General features: G+C 35.5%; 1 protein-coding gene across 2 annotated transcripts in view; it reads left to right on the top strand.

Moving 5' to 3' along the window:
* The window catches only part of LOC306661592 (uncharacterized protein), a 182,260-nt gene that overhangs the window by 1,020 nt on the left and 165,027 nt on the right, over positions 1 to 16,213 (top strand). The gene's annotated exons all lie outside the window — the stretch shown is intronic.

Here is a 16,213-nt window from a genome sequence, read left to right as displayed (position 1 = left end):
GATTAACTGGCTGGCAGGTAGATTGCGGCTGGAGGAAGTAGGTCACTGGGCATGTGTCTTTGGAGTTTATATTTTTGTCCTTGGGGAGCAGAGCTCCCTCTCTGCTTCCTGATTGCCATTGTCCTGAGCTGCTTTCCTCCTCCATGTCCTTCCACCACAATGTTCTGCATCACCTGGGTCCCAGAGCTATGGGGTCATCTGACTGTGGACTGAACCTCTGCAACCATGAGCCAAACAGACTTTTCCTCCTCTAAATTATTTTTGTCAGTTATCTTGGTCACAGTGATGAAAACGTTGACTAAAACAAAAGTATTTAAGTCTTAAAGGTCAGGTAGAGTTAAAAGAAAGAAAGAAAAGAATAACAACACTAGACAGACTTTACTTAAAAGGAAAAACCTGATTTGAAAGGAAGGTCTTCTGAGGAAGGAATCTTGGAAAGAATAGGCAAAAGGGAAGAAGAATTACTTTTTAGAAACTGGGTGGTGAAGAGCAAAAGATGAAAGAGGAGCTTTAGGGTCCTGTGAGACAAAAGAGACCCAAAAGAACTGAAGCCCTCACAGCTTCTCCTCCATGATCAAAACAAACAAATGACCCTCCACTGAAGCACCTGAACAAAAGGTGAAGCACCTTTTTAGACAAAAAAGGAATTAAACTAGGAATCTTCTAAAACACTGCAATATCATTAAAATGTACAAAGGGAAAGTAAGGTTTATAGAGAAATATTTCATAAAATCAGGAAATGAATTTGCATGTAAATCAACTGAGGAAAATTCCTTTCCAGAAAAATAACCACAAAGCAAGATAAAATTGAAGGGCTAACCTCCACAAAGAATTAAACTATCCAGCTTCTTATATCGTGTAAACCAATATAATAAATCTCCTTTTTATATCACATATATTATATTTTATATATTCTAAACATATATTAAACAAGCATTTGAGAATATAAATCTTAAAAAAAGCAGAAAAGTACCAAAGAACAGGAAGAAAAGAAAATGAAAGTTCATTAAACTTTGAAAGGAGAAGAAAAAGACAAAATGATCTCAGTAATGAAGAATAAATTACAAGATGCACAAATGAAAGTTTAATAAGGGACAGGAAAATAACCAAGGAATAAAAATGAGTAAATGAAAAAAGCAAAAGACCCAGAAAGTATAAAAAGGCAAAGAAGAATGCTGTGGGTGTTATCCAAGTCCCTGAAGAAGAAAAATGTAACAATGGAGCACAGCGGATATTTAAAAGTGTAGAAAGAAGTAGAAAAAGACCTAAATCAACAGTGAAAGGAGTCTTCTGGCAAAATTAACCCAGAACAATCAATTCTCATATATTTCCTGGTACAACTATTTCTTCTCAAAAATAAAGATCCTCAGTATCTCTCTCCAAGCAAAAAGATGAAATTACTTACAAAGACAAGAGAGACTAGTGCCAGACTTTCGAAACCAATATACAAAGCAAAGCAGCAAAGCATATTTTTGTATTCTTATAAGTCTCCTTGAGCTTTGTTCTGGGAGGTTGTTGAGTTACTTAGAAGCAGTTTGATTCTTTCAGATTTTTTTCTTTTGAATTTGCTAGGTAAGTCTGAGCAGTCCTCAGTCTAGGGCTAATTGCTTCCCTCTACGGGAGCAAGATCTTGAGGACTCAATACCCAGGGAGTGTGCCTCTCCCAAATCTGGCTGATGGGAACATGCTATTCTTGGCTCTGTAAGTACCGCTTCCTCTCAACCTTTATGGTCTTCTTATCTTGAGTAGTTTGTACATGCACTGATCAGTGCTCTGCCGAATCCTTGAAGGGAACCCTCTACAGATTTCTGGGGCTCTCTCTGAAAGTTGAGATAATAGTAGGAAGAGGTTTGAAATAAAGTTGGAAAATTGACAGTTACAATTGCTTTGTACCCTGGATTCATAGTGCCTTTCATATATGTTGTACAGTACTGGGTTTGAAATGCTTCAAAGCTGAGATGAAATAGTAAAAACAGGACATGACAATGAGGATTTAGTGGACTCATAAGTTTAAGAGTGCCTTTTCCTAAGGTCTCAAACTTCCGAATCCCTGAGCAACTAGATAAGAGTTGGGCTGTTTCCCTCATTGGAATGAGTTTTCCTTTTTATCAGAGATCCTCTTCTGTTTATTCAGACTGGATTTTTTTTAAAATGAAGGAAACATGGCAATGTGTGTTTTTGTTATGGCTAATGTCATTGCTTCCTTAGGACAGTGGCCAGAGAGATAAATTAACTGAGTCGATTGAGCTGGAACTAGAGACAAAGCCACTCAATCTCATGTTCTTCTGTTTATTATTTTTGTCATCCATTCAACAAGGAGTTATTGGGACCTTACTAAGTGCTAGGAATTCTGTTAGGTGTGAGGAATATGAAGATGAAGAACACAGACATTATTACCTCATGTACATACATATATGACTGCATGACCTACAATATGTATAATCAGCAAAATGATACATTGTGCTCCATTTATGTATAAGCTATCAAAATGTATAAATGCATTCTACTGTCATGTACAACAAATTAGAACAAATTAAAAATTAAAAAAAAAAGAATGCATGGACCATGCTCTCAAGATGTAGCAGTGACCCATGCAAGTGTTGTTCACTTTGTCAGAGATTGAGCAACCCCAGGTAGCAGATGTAAAATAATAGAAATGTTCTTTATGGAAAAGGATCTAGAATTGTGGACTGGAATTGTGGTCAAATTAGATCATTGTGAATTAAACTTCAGGACTGAAATGTCCTACTTTTGCCAACGTCTCACTTTATCACAGTGAATTTCTGGGTTTCTTCTTCTAAAATGCTACCTTCCCCCAGAAATGTTTGAAGTAAATATGAATGAAGTTTTCAGAGATTAGCAAAGAGTGAAGAAGTGAAGCAGAGAGAGGCAAAGAGAAAGGAGGCCCTGAAGAAGTGAGGCAAAGAGAAAGGAGGCAAAGAAGAGGACTCAGTCTGGAACTGCGAGGGAAGTCAGGGAAAGGCAGACCCAGACCTTGGGTGATTCTGGACCAGAAGAGGAAGCCAGAAAGAGTGTGATGTGGGTGAGAGAGGAAGAATGGACTGCTAATAAATTTGTCTATTTCTCATCAGTCATGGCTAAACAATTTTGGATTAACATAGCTAGGATTTCTACACAGTCAAGTGGCTATTAGTAGAAATGATTTACCTGTTATAGTTTCTACTGAAAAAAAAATCTTGATTATGATGCCTGTGATTTTCCAAATTAAGTAATTTTGAATGATTATTTTCATTAAATGCTCCTTAACTATCATTATAGGGAAAAGACATAGGGAGGTAGATTGGGATGGAACATAACAGCAGAGATTATTCTCCTTATGACTTTTCTGAAAGTACACAGCCCTGAAATAAGTTCAGAGGCCTGGTTGTGTCAAAGAAGAGATTGGGTAACCATTTATCCAAATGAAACAGAGAGTTCATCCAAATTGCTTTCCAATTATGACGTTTCTTAGACAGATAACTTGAGATTTATTATTTCCAAAGGGGAAAGTCCAGCTCTCTATTGAAAAGATCTTTTAGTTATGTGAAAATGATGATAAACAGCTAATTTTCAACCAATGGTAATTTTTGGAATGTTTCTGAAGAGTCTAGGTTATTCTCTTTGAAATATATAAACACTAGTGAGAAAAACATTTCTCCAACTATTATCTTAAAAATTCTGATATTTAGGTAACTCAGCCTTGGATTTTGCTTCTGATTTACTTTAACTCTTCGACTCACCCAGAAGGCAGGAATAAGATACTTTAGTCTGCTACAAAATTCCCATAGTTTCTAGTGTAAAGAATTAAGAAAGGATAATGGAGAGAGATAAAAGAATTTGGAAAAAGGAAATTTGAAATTTTCTCTTGCCTCAGGTTCTGGCAATCATTTAATATGCATATCTCACCTGTAATTATTAACTACATGTAAATAATAATAAACAGTACTCGACTATTTTACCTAATAGGATCAATGTAAACAAGTAGTCAAATTTATATGGAAAGACTGTGTAAATTGACTGGAGCTGTCCAAATGGTAGCTGTGCAAACTAAAGCTTTTGTTCAGTGACGATAACTTAGTAACTAAACACCTATTATCTTTTTTGCCATTCTCTGTTATTTAGGAGTCCAGAGAGACAGTTTGGTTTTGTATCTTCTATTTTATTGATGTCTGCTGTTACCTTTATTGTTTTCTTCCTTCAGCTTGCTTTGGGTGTAATTTTGCTTTTTATCTCAATCCTTAAGGTAGACAAGTAACTGGTTGTAAGACTTTTTTTTTTTTTTTGTAAATATAAGCACTCAATGCTTCAAGTTTCCTTTAATCACTGCTTGACCTACATCCCACTAATTTTGATATATGATGTTTTCATTTTTATCCAATAATATTTTCTAATTATCCTTGTGATTTTTTTATTTAAAAGTGTGATTAATTTTCAAATGTTGGGAAATTTCCCAGCCATCTTTCTGTTTTTGATATCTAGTTTAATTTGTGGTTACAAAACAATCCTTGCATTTACTTCATTATTTTAAAGTTTGATAAACATGTATGTATATCTATGTGTCTGTCTATAGATATAGTTATAGATATGGCTGAGAACATGGTTTCTTGATGAATTTGATGTACACTTGAAAGGGATGTGTATTCTGCTGTTGCTGGGTGGAGTTTTCAGAATGTTAATTAGATCAATGGTGTATAATATTATTTAGATTCTCTATATCCATACTAAATTCCTGTGTACTTGTTTTATCAATTACTGATAGACGAATGTTGAATTCTCCAGTGTCAATGTTGTGTTGTGGATTTGTTTATTTCTCACTTAAGTTTATTACGTTTTGTCTAATGTATTTTGAAACTTGTGTTAGGTATGTACGCCCTTAGCATTGTTAAGTCTTCTTTATGGATTATAATATCATTATGTGAAGTCACTTTTCATATCTTTTAATATCCCTAATTTTGTCACATGTAATTTTGTTCTTTATATCTTGTAATAGTCCTGGATTTGAAATCTACCTTTTCTGATTGTTTTCTTTTGATTAGTGGTTATTTTGAAATGTCTTTTCATTCTTCTGCATTTAACCTATCTTTGTCTTTATATAATAATGTGGACATTATAGAGGTTAAGTCTTGCTATTTTTCCAATTTTACAATGTCTACCTTTTAAGGGTGAGAGACCCCATTGTTTTTTATTTTTATTATTTATTTATTTGTTTGCCCTAATTAGTTATACATGACAGAATGCATTTTGACACATCATACATAAATGGAGTATAACTTCTCATTCTTTTGATTGACATGATGTAGAATCATACCAGGCATGTAATCATATATGTACATAGGGTAATAATGTCTGATTCATTCTATTCTCCTTCCTACTCCCCTCTACCTTATGCAAAGTACCTCTACTTTTCCCTAGCCTCCCTACCCCATCCCCTTTTGTGAATTATCATCGGCATATCAGAGAAAACATTCGGTCTTTGGTTTTTGGGGATTGGCTTATTTCACTTAGCATATTTTCTAGCTTCGTCCATTTACCTGCAAATGTCAGAATTTCATTTTCCTTTAAGGTTGAGTAATAATCTATTGTGTATATGTACCACATTTTCTTTATCCATTCATCTGTTGAAGGACACCTACGTTGGTTCCATAGTTTAGCTATTGTGAGCTGAGCTGCTATAAACACTCATGTGTCTGCATCACTATAGTATGCTGATTTTAAGTCCTTTGGGTATAAACCAAGGAGAGGGAAAACTGGGTCAAACGGTGGTTCCACTCCAAGTTTTCTGAGTAATCTCCATACTGCTTTCCACAGTGGTTGCACCATTTTTCAGTCCCACTAGCAATGTATGAGTATACATTTTTCCCCACATCCTAGTCAACACTTATTATTGTTTGCATTCTTGAAAATTGTCATTCTGACTGGAGTGAGATAAACCATAGTTTTGATTTCCATTTCTCTAATTGCAAGACATGATGAACGTTTTTCATGTATTTGTTGATTGATTTTATTTTTTCTTCTGTGAAGTGTCTGTTCAGTTCCTTAGCCCATTCATTGATTGAGTTATTTGTTTTTTTGGTGATACGTTTTTTGAGTTTGTTATATATCCTGGAGATTAATGTTCTATCTGAGGTGTATGTGGTTAAAATTTTCTCTCCATTCTGTAGGCTCACTCTTCACATTATTGTTTCCTTTGCTGAGACGAAGTCTTTTAGTTTGGATTCATCCCATTTATTGATTCTTGACTTTACTTCTTGCGCTTTAGGAGTCTTAAGGAAGTCAGATCCTAGGCCAACATGGTGAAGATTTGTGCCTACTTTTTCTTCTCTTAGGCACAGTATCTTTGTTCTAGTGCCTGTCTTTGATCTACTTTGATCCACTTTGAGAGTTAGGGGCTTGATTTCATTTTTGTTACACATGGATTTTCTATTTTCCCAGCACCATTTGTTGAATAGACTATCTTTTCTCCAATGAATGTTTTTGGCACCTTTGTCTAGTATGAGATAACTGTATTTATGTGGGTTTATCTCTGTGATTTCTATTTTGTACCATTGGTCTACATTTCTGTTTAGGTGCCAGTACCTTGCTGCTTTTGTTACTATTGCTCTGTAGTATAATTTAAGGTCTGATATTGTGAGGGCACTTGCTTCACTTTTCTTGCTAAGGATGGCTTGGTCTATTCTGGGTCTTTTATTTTTCCAAATGAATTTCGTGATTGTTTTTTCTATTTCTCTGAAGAATGTCATTGGGATTTTAATAGGAATTGCTTTTGGTAGTGTGGCCATTTTGACAATATTAATTCTGCCTATCCAAGAATATGGGAGATGTTTCCATCTTCTGGGGTTAATTTCTTTATTTAATGTTATGTAGTTTGCATTGTAGAGGTCTTTCACCTCTTCTGTTAGATTGATTCCCAAGTATACATATTTTTGAAGTTAATGTGAATGGGGTAGTTTTCTTAATTTCTCTTTCAGTAGACATATCACTGATGTATAGGAAGGCATTTGATGTATGGGTATTGAATTTATATCCTGCTACTTTTCTGATTCATTTATGAGTTCTAGAAATTTTCTGGTGGAATTTTTTTGGATCTTCTAAATATAGAATCATGTCATCAGCAAATAGTGATAGTTTTGTTCTGCCTTTCCTATTTATGTCCCTTTAATTTCTTTCTTCTGTCTAATTGCTCTGGCTGGAGTCAAGGATGATGTTGAATAGAAATGGTGAAAGAGGGCATCCCTGCCTTGTTCCAGGTTTAAGAAGGATTGCTTTCCATTTTTCTCCATTTAGAATGATGTTGGCCTTGGGTTTAGCATAGATCGCTTTTACAGTGTTGAGGTTTGTTCCTACTATCCCTAGTTTTTCTAGTGTTTTGAACATAAAGGGATTCTCTATTTTGTCAAATGCCTTTTCTGCATCTACTGAGATGATCATATGGATCTTGTCTTTGAGTCTTTGATGTGATGAATTACATTTATTTACTTCTGTATGTTGAACCAAACTTCATCCCTGGGATGAACCCCATTTTGATTGTGATGCACTGTATTTTAAATATATTTTTGTATGCAGTTTGCCAGTTTTAGCATCTATGTTCATCAGGGATATTGTTCTGAAGTTTTCTTTCTTTGATGTGTCTTTGGTTTTGGTATCAGGGTGATACTATCCTCTTAGAATGAGTTTGGAAGGGTTCCCTCCTTTTCTATTTCATGGAATAACTTGAGGAGTATATGTGTTAATTCTTCTGAAGGTCTTATAGAATTTGGTTGAGAATCCATCTGGTCCTGGACTCTTCTTGGTAGGCTCTTGATGGCATCTTCTATTTCCTTGCTTAAAATTTATCTGTTTAAATTGTGTATACCCTTCTGATTCAGTCTGGGTGGTCTTATGTCTCTAAAAATTTGTGAATGTCTGGAGATTTTCTGTTTTATTTGATTATAAATTTTCAAAATAGTTTCTAATTATCTTTTGTACTTCAGTAAGTCCATTGTGATATTTCCTTTTCCATCATGAATTTTAGTAGTATGAGTTTTCTCTCTCTTTCTCTTTGTTAGCATGGTAAGGGTTTATAAATTTTATTTTTTTCACAGAACCAACTTTTTGTTTTGTCAATTTTTTTTATTGTAAACAAATGGGATACATGTCGTTTCTCTGTTTGTACCTGGAGTAAAGGCATACCATTTGTGTGATCATAAATTTACATAGGGTAATGTTGTTTGACTCATTGTTATTTTTCCCCTTCCCCCCACCCTCCCACCCCTCTTTTCCCTCTATACAGTCCTTCCTTCCTCCATTCTTGCCACCATCCTTAACCCTAACCCTAAACCTAACCCTAACCCTAACACTAACCCCTCCCACCCCCCATTATGTATCATCATCTGCTTATCAGCAAGATCATTTGTCCTTGGTTTTTTTAGATTGGCTTATCTCACTTAGCATGATATTCTCCAATTTCATACATTTGCCTGCAAATGCCATAATTTTATCATTCTTTATGGTGGAGTAATATTCCATTGTATATATATATGCCACAGTTTCTTTATCCATTCATCAATTGAAGGACATCTAGGTTGGTTCCACAATCTGGCTATGGTGAATTGAGCAGCTATGAACATTGATGTGGTTGTATCTCTGTAGTATGCTGATTTTAAGTCCTTTGGGCATAGGCCAAGGAGTGGGATAGCTGGGTCAAATGGTGGTTCCGTTCCAAGCTTTCTGAGGAATCTCCATACTGCTTTCCAGAGTGGCTGCACTAATTTACAGCCCCACCAGCAATGTATGAGTGTACCTTTCTCCCCACATCCTCGCCAACACCTATTGTTGCTTGTGTTCTTGATAATCGCCATTCTAATTGAAGTGAGATGAATCTTAGGGTAGTTTTGATTTGCATTTCTCTTATTACTAGAGATGTTGAACATTTTTTCATATATCTGTTGATTGCTTGTACATCTTCTTCTGTGAAGTGTCTGTTCATTTCCTTAGCCCATTTGTTGATTGGATTATTTGTATTCTTGGTGTAGAGTTTTTTGAGTTCTTTATAGATTCTGGAAATTAGCGCTCTATCTGAAGTATGAGTGGCAAAAATATTCTCCCACTCTGTAGGCTCTCTCTTCGCATACTGATAGCTTCCTTTGCTGAGAGAAAGCTTTTTAGTTTGAATCTATCCCAGTTGTTGATTCTTGCTTTTATTTCTTGTGCTATGGGAGTCCTGTTAAGGAAGTCTGATCCTAAGCGAACATGTTGAAGATTTGGACCTACTTTTTCTTCTATAAGATGCACGGTCTCTAGTTTGATTCTGAGGTCCTTGATCCATTTTGAGTTGAGTTTTGTGCAGGGTGAAAGATAGGGGTTTAATTTCATTCTGTTGCATATGGATTTCCAGTTTTCCCAGCACCATTTGTTGAAGAGGCTATCTTTTCTCCATTGAATTTTTTTGGCCCCTTTGTCTAATATGAGAAAATTGTATTTATTTGGGTTTGTGTCCATGTCCTCTATTCTGTACCATTGATCTACCTTTCTATTTGGTACCAATACCAAGCCATTTTTGTTACTATTGCTTTGCAATAGAGTTGAAGATCTGGTATTGCGATACCCCCTGCTTCGCTCTTTCTACTGAGGATTGCTTTAGCTATTCTGGGTTTCTTATTCTTCCAGATGAATTTCATAATTGCTTGCTGTATTTCTGTAAAGTACGTCATTGGGATTTTAATTGGAATTGCGTTGAATCTGTATAGAACTTTTGGTAGTATGGCCATTTTGACAATATTAATTCTTCCTATCCAAGAACATGGGAGATCCTTCCATCTTATAAGGTTTTCTTTAGTGTTCTGTAGTTCTCATTGTAGAGGTCTTTCACCTCTTTTGTGAGATTGATTCTCAAGTATTTTATTTTTTTCGAGGCTATTGTGAATGGGGTAGTTTTCCTAATTTCTCTTTCTGAAGATTTCATCACTTTTGTATAAAAATGCATTGGATTTATGAGCATTGATCTTGTAACCTGCTACTTTACTGAATTCACTTATGAGTTCTAAGAGTTTTCTTGTGGAATTTCCAGATTCCTCTGAATATATAATCATGTCATCAGCGAACAGGGATAGTTAGAGTTCTTGTTTTCCTATTTGTATCCCTTTAATTTCCTTCGTCTGTCTAATTGCTCTGGCTAGAGTTTCAAGGACGATATTGAATGGAAGTGGTGAAAGAGGGCATCCCTGCGTTGTTCCAGTTTTTAGGGGGAATGCTTTCAGTTTTCCCATTTAGAATGATATTGGTCATGGGCTTAGCATAGATGGCCCTTACAATGTTAAGGAATGTTCCCACTATCCCTATTTTTTCTAATGTTTTGAGCATGAAGTGATGCTCTATTTTATTGAATGCTTTATCTGCATCTATCGAAATACTCATGTGATTCTTAACTTTAAGTCTGTTGATATGGTGAATGACATTTATTGATTTCCTGATGTTGAACCAACCTTGCATCCCTGGAATAAAACCCACTTGATCGTGGTGCACTGTCGTTTTAATATATTTTTGTATGCGATTTGCTAAAATTTGGTTGAGAATTTTTGTGTCGATGTTCATTAAGGATATTGGTCTGAAATTTTCTTTCCTCGATGTGTCTCTGTCTGGTTTAGGTATCAGGGTGATATTGGCTTCATAGAATGAGTTTGGGAGGGTTCCCTCCTCTTCTATTTCATGGAATATTTTGAGGAGTATTGGAATGAGCTCTTCTTTAAAGGTTTTGTAGAACTTGGCTGAGAATCCATCTGGTCCCAGACTTTTCTTTGTTGGTAGGCTTTGATGACCTCTTCTATTTCATTGCTTGAAATTGATTTATTAAGTTGTGTATGTCCTCCTGGTTCAGTTTAGGTAATTCACATGTCTCTAGAAACTTGTTGATGTCTTCGAGGTTTTCTGTTTTGTTGGAGTATTGATTTTCAAAATAGCTTCTAATTATGTTTTGTATTTCAATCGTGTCTGTTGTGATATTCCCTCGTTCATTCTGAATTTTAGTAATTTGAGTTTTCTCCCTCTTTCTCTTTGTTAGTGTGGCTAAGGGTTTATCAATTTTGTTTATTTTTTTCAAAGAACCAACTATTTATTTTGTTAATTTTTCTGATTGTTTCTTTTGTCTCAATTTCATTGATTTCAGCTCTGATTTTAACTATTTCCTGTCTTCTACTACTTTTGGTGTTGGTCTGCCCTTCTTTTTCTAGGGCTTTGAGCTGTAGTGTTAAGTTGTTTATTTGTTGATTTTTACTTCTTTTGTTGAATGCGCCCCATGAAATAAATCTTCCTCTAAGTACTGCTTTCATAGTGTCCCAGAGATTTTGATATGATGTCTCTTCGTTCTCATTTACTTCTAAGAATATTTTATTTCCCTCCTGATGTCTTCTGTTATCCATTCATCATATAATAGTGTATTATTTAATCTTCAGGTATTGGAGAAGTTTCTGTTTTTTATTCTGTCATTTATTTCTAATTTCAATCCATTATGATATGATAGAATACAAGGTAGTATCTCTATCTTCTTGTATTTGCTAACAGTAGCTTTGTGGAATAGAATATGGTCTATTTTAGAGAAGAATCCTTGTGCTGCTGAGAAGAAAGTGTATTTGTTCTTTGTTGGATGGTATATTCTATATAAGTCGGTTAAGTCTAAATTATTGATTGTGTTATTGAGATCTATGGTTTCTTTATTCAATTTTTGTTTGGACGACCTATCCAGTGGTGAGAGAGGTGTGTTAAAATCACCTAGTATTATTGTGTTGTGGTCTATTTGATTTCTGGAATTGAGAAGAATTTGTTTGACGTACATGGATGAGCCAATGTTCGGGGCATAGATATTTATGATTGTTATCTCTTACTGATTTATGCTTCCCTTAAGCGGTATGTAATGTCCTTCTTGATCCCTTCTGACTAGTTTTGGCTTGAAGTCCACATTATCTGAAATGAGGATGGATACTCCATCTTTTTTGCTGTGTTCGTGTGCATGGTATGTTTTTACCCATCCTTTCACCTTTAGTCTATGGGTATCTCTTTCTATGAGATGAGTCTCTTGCAGGCAGCATATTGTTGGATTTTTCTTTTTAATCCAATCTGCCAGTCTATGTCTTTTGATTGATGAGTTCAGGTCATTAACATTCAGGGTTATTATTGTGATATGATTTGTATTCCCAGTCATTTGACTCATTTTTGTTTTTTGACATAATTTGGTTTCTCCTTTATTTGGCTATTCCTTTAGGCTAGTTCCTCCCGTTGCTGATTTGCATTGTTGTTTTTCATCTCTTCCTCGTGGAATATTTTGCTGAGAATGTTCTGTAGTGCCGGCTTTCTTTTTGTAAATTCCTTTAGCTTTTGTTTATCATGGAAGGATCTTATTTCATCATCAAATCTAAAAGTAAGTTTTGCTGGGTATAAGATTCTTGGTTGGCATTCGTTTTCTTTCAGGGTTTGGTAAATGTGGTTCCAGGCCCTTCTAGCTTTTAGGGTCTGGATTGAAAAATCTGCTGATATTCTTATTGGTTTCCCCTGAATGTAATTTGATTCTTTTCTCTCGCGGCCTTTAAAATTCTGTCTTTATTTTGTATGTTAGGTATTTTCATAATAATGTGCCTTGGTGTGGGTCTGTTGTAATTTTGTATATTTGGAGTCCTATTTGGTTTTCCATTTCATTCTTCAGATTTGGGAAATTTTCTGATATTATTTCATTGAGTAGATTGTTCATTCCTTTGTTTTGTTTCTCTAAGCCTTCCTCAATCCCAATAATTCTTAAATGTGGCCTTTTCATGATATCACATAGTTCTTATAGTTTCTGTTCACGATTTCTTACCATCTTCTCTGTTTGGTCAACTTTGTTTTCAAGATTAAATATTTTGTCTTCAATCTGAGGTTCTGTCTTCCAGGTGTTCTATCCTATTGGTTATGCTTTCTATGGAGTTTTTAATTTGGTTTATTGTTTCCTTCATTTCAAGGATTTTTGTTTTTTTTTTTTTTCAGTACTCTAACTCTTTATTGAAATGATCTCTTGCTTCCCATATTTGCTCTTTTAACTGTTGATTCATGCAATCATTTAATGCCTGCATTTGCTCTTTCATCTCATTTGCTTCCCTGATTGTTTTAATTATATACATTCTGAACTCCCTTTCTGATATTTCTTCTGCTGTGCTGTCATTGGGTTTTATTGATATAGTATCTAGGTTTGTTTGGGACATTTTCTTCCCTTTTTTCTCATATTGGTCAGATTTTAGTGGTACTCTGAGATATTGCAGATTTCCTCTTTGGCTTATAGTGTCCCTGTAGATTTCCAGTATATCACCTCCCAGCCTTCAGTAGCCTGAAGTCTTGGAGGAACTTGTTAATGCAGTGCTTCCGAAGAAAGCTGCCCCTAGCCCGCTACTGGTTCCAGGGCTGGTAGCTGGCTCTGTGCAGAAAAGCTCTCACTGTGTGGATCTACTCCAAGGAGCTGGCTATAGATCGCGCCTGCTGCCAGAGGGAGCAGGGCTGCTTGGGGAAGTCTCTGGTTGCCCTCCCCTGGTCCCAGAAGCTGCCTGCAGGCCAGGGCCCACCACTGGGTCCAGGGCTTGGAGTTGGCTCTGTGTGGAAAACCTCTCACTGGGCAGCCTGCTCCAAGAAGCTGGCTATGGATGGATCCTGCTGCCGGAGGGAGCAGGGCTGCTTTGGGAAGTCTCTGGCTGCCCTGCCTTGCTCCGAGAAGCTGCGTACTGGCTGGAGCCTGCTGCTGGGTTCAGGGCTTCGGGTTGGTTCTGTGCGGAAAAGCTCTCACTGGGTGGGCCTGCTCCTAGAAGCTGGCTGTGGATTGTACCTGCTGCCGGAGAAAGCAGGGCTGCTTAGGGAAGACTCTACGTGCCTTGCCCTGCTTCGAGAAGCTGCCCCTGTCCAGGCCTGTCACCTGGGCCGAGCTTCACTCAGTGGGAGAGACTCACCCTGCGGCTCTATGTTGGTCCAAGTCTCTCTGTTTTGTCAATTTTTTGATTTGTTTCTTTTGTTAAAATTTCATTGATTTCAGCTCTGATTTTAATTATTTCCTGTGTTCTTCCACTTTTGGTGTTGATTTGTTCTTCTTTTTCTAGGACTTTGAGATGTAATGTCAGGTCATTTATTTGTTGACTTTCTATTCTTTTAATGAATGAGTTCAATGCAATGAACTTTTCTTTTTTCACTGCCTTCAGAGTGTCTCAGAGATTTTAGTATGTTGTATCGGAGTTCTCATTTAACTCTACTATGTTTTAAATTTCATCCCTGGTTTATTCTGTTATTCATTCATCATTCAATAGCATATTATTAATTTCCAGGTATTGGAGTAGCTTCTTTTTTAAATTTTATCATTGATTTCTAATTGCATTCCATTATGATCTATAGAATGCAAGTAGTATCTCTATTTTTTTTTTTTTTTGATTTGCTAAGAGTTGCTTTGTGGCATAAGATATGGTCTATTTTAGAGAAGAATCATGTGCTGTTTAAAAGAAAGTGTACTTACTCCTTGATGGATGAAATATTCTATACATGTCTGTTAAGTCCAAATTATTAATTGTTTTATTTAGTTCTGTGGTTTCTTTGTTTAGTTTTTGTTTGGAAGATATATGCAGTGGTGATAGAGGTGTGTTAAAGTCACCTACTATTATTGTGTTGTGGTCTATTTGATTCTTGAAATTGAGAAGGATTTGTTTGACATACATAGATGCTCCATTGTTTGGGGCAGAAATGTTTATGATTGTTATGTCTTGTTGATGTACAATTCCCTTAAGCAGTATGAAATGTCCTTCTTTATCCCTTCTGAATAACTTTGGCTTGAAGTCCTTTTTATGTGCTATGAGGATGGAAACCCCTGCTTGTTTATGCAATCCATGTAATTTCCCATCCCTTCACCTTCATTTTGTGGATGGACTTTGTTTTTTAATCCAATCTGTCTTCCAGTCTGTCTTTTGATTGATGAGTTTAGGCCATTAATATTCAGGGTTATATTGAGATATGATTTATATTCCATTCATTTTGGTTTATTTATGATTTTTTTAATTTAACTTAGTTTCTTCTATGATTGTTTTTTCTTTTAGTCTAGTTCCTTTCTTTGCTGGTTTTCACTTTTTTTTTTTTTTTCATTTCCTCCTCATGGAATATTTTGCTGAGAATGTTCTGTAAAATAGGCTTTCTAGTTGTAAATTCTTTTAACTTTTGTTTATTGTGGAAGGTTTTATTTCATCTTCAAATCTGGAGCTTATCGTTTTTGGATATAAAATTCTTTCTTGGTATTTATGTTATTTCAGAGCTTGGTATATGTCATTCCAGAATCTCCCTACTTTGAGTAAACGTCTGGGCTGAGAAATCTGTTGAGATCTGAATTGGTTTCCTCCTATATATAATCTGATACTTTTCTTTTGTGACCTTTAAAATTCTATCCTTATTCTGTATGCTAGGCATTTTCATTATGATATGGCTTTGTGTGGATCTGTTGTAATTTTGTACCTTTGGGGTCCTGTAAGCCTCTTGTATTTGATTTTACATTTAATTCTTCAGGTTTGGAAAATTTTCTGATACTATTTCATTGAAAAGATTGTGCATTCCTTTTGTTTGTACTTCTGTGCCTTTCTCTATCTCAATAAATCTTAAATTTGGTCTTTTCATGTTATCTTATAATTCTTGCGATTTCTGTTCATGGATTCTTATCATCTTCTCTGTGTGGTCAACTTTTTTTTTTTTCAAGATTATATATTTTGTCTTCACCGCCTGAGATTTTGTCTTCCATGTGGTATAGTCTGTTGGTTATGCTTTCCATTGAATTTTTAATTTGGTTTATTGATTCCTTCATTTTGAAGATTTCTGGTTGATTTCTTTTCATAATCTCTATCTCTTTACTGAAGTGATTTTTCACCTCCTGAAATTTATCTCTAAGTTCACTCCTTATATCACTATTTATCTTGTGGATATGTTTAACTGTACATTCTGAACTCCTTATCTTACATTTCTTCTTCAGTGTTGTCAATGGATTCTATTATTGGAGCATCTTGATCTGCTTGGGGCATTTTGTTCTCCTGTTTTTTCATGTTGTTCGTGTGTTTTCCCATCCAGCAGTATGGATCTGAGGTATCATATTTTCTACCCTGTAGACTTATAGTGTCCCTGAAGGTTTCTAGTACTTTTTGTCTTTAAGGGGGAAATCAATATTAAAAGTACCCGATGCAAATAATATATAGCCTTAAACCAAATA

Source organism: Sciurus vulgaris, assembly GCF_902686455.1.
Source record: "Sciurus vulgaris genome assembly, chromosome: 5".
Classification (NCBI taxonomy): Eukaryota; Metazoa; Chordata; class Mammalia; order Rodentia; family Sciuridae; genus Sciurus; species Sciurus vulgaris.
The sequence above is the reverse complement of the archived record's forward strand: the minus strand, read 5'-3'. Positions and strand labels throughout refer to the sequence as shown.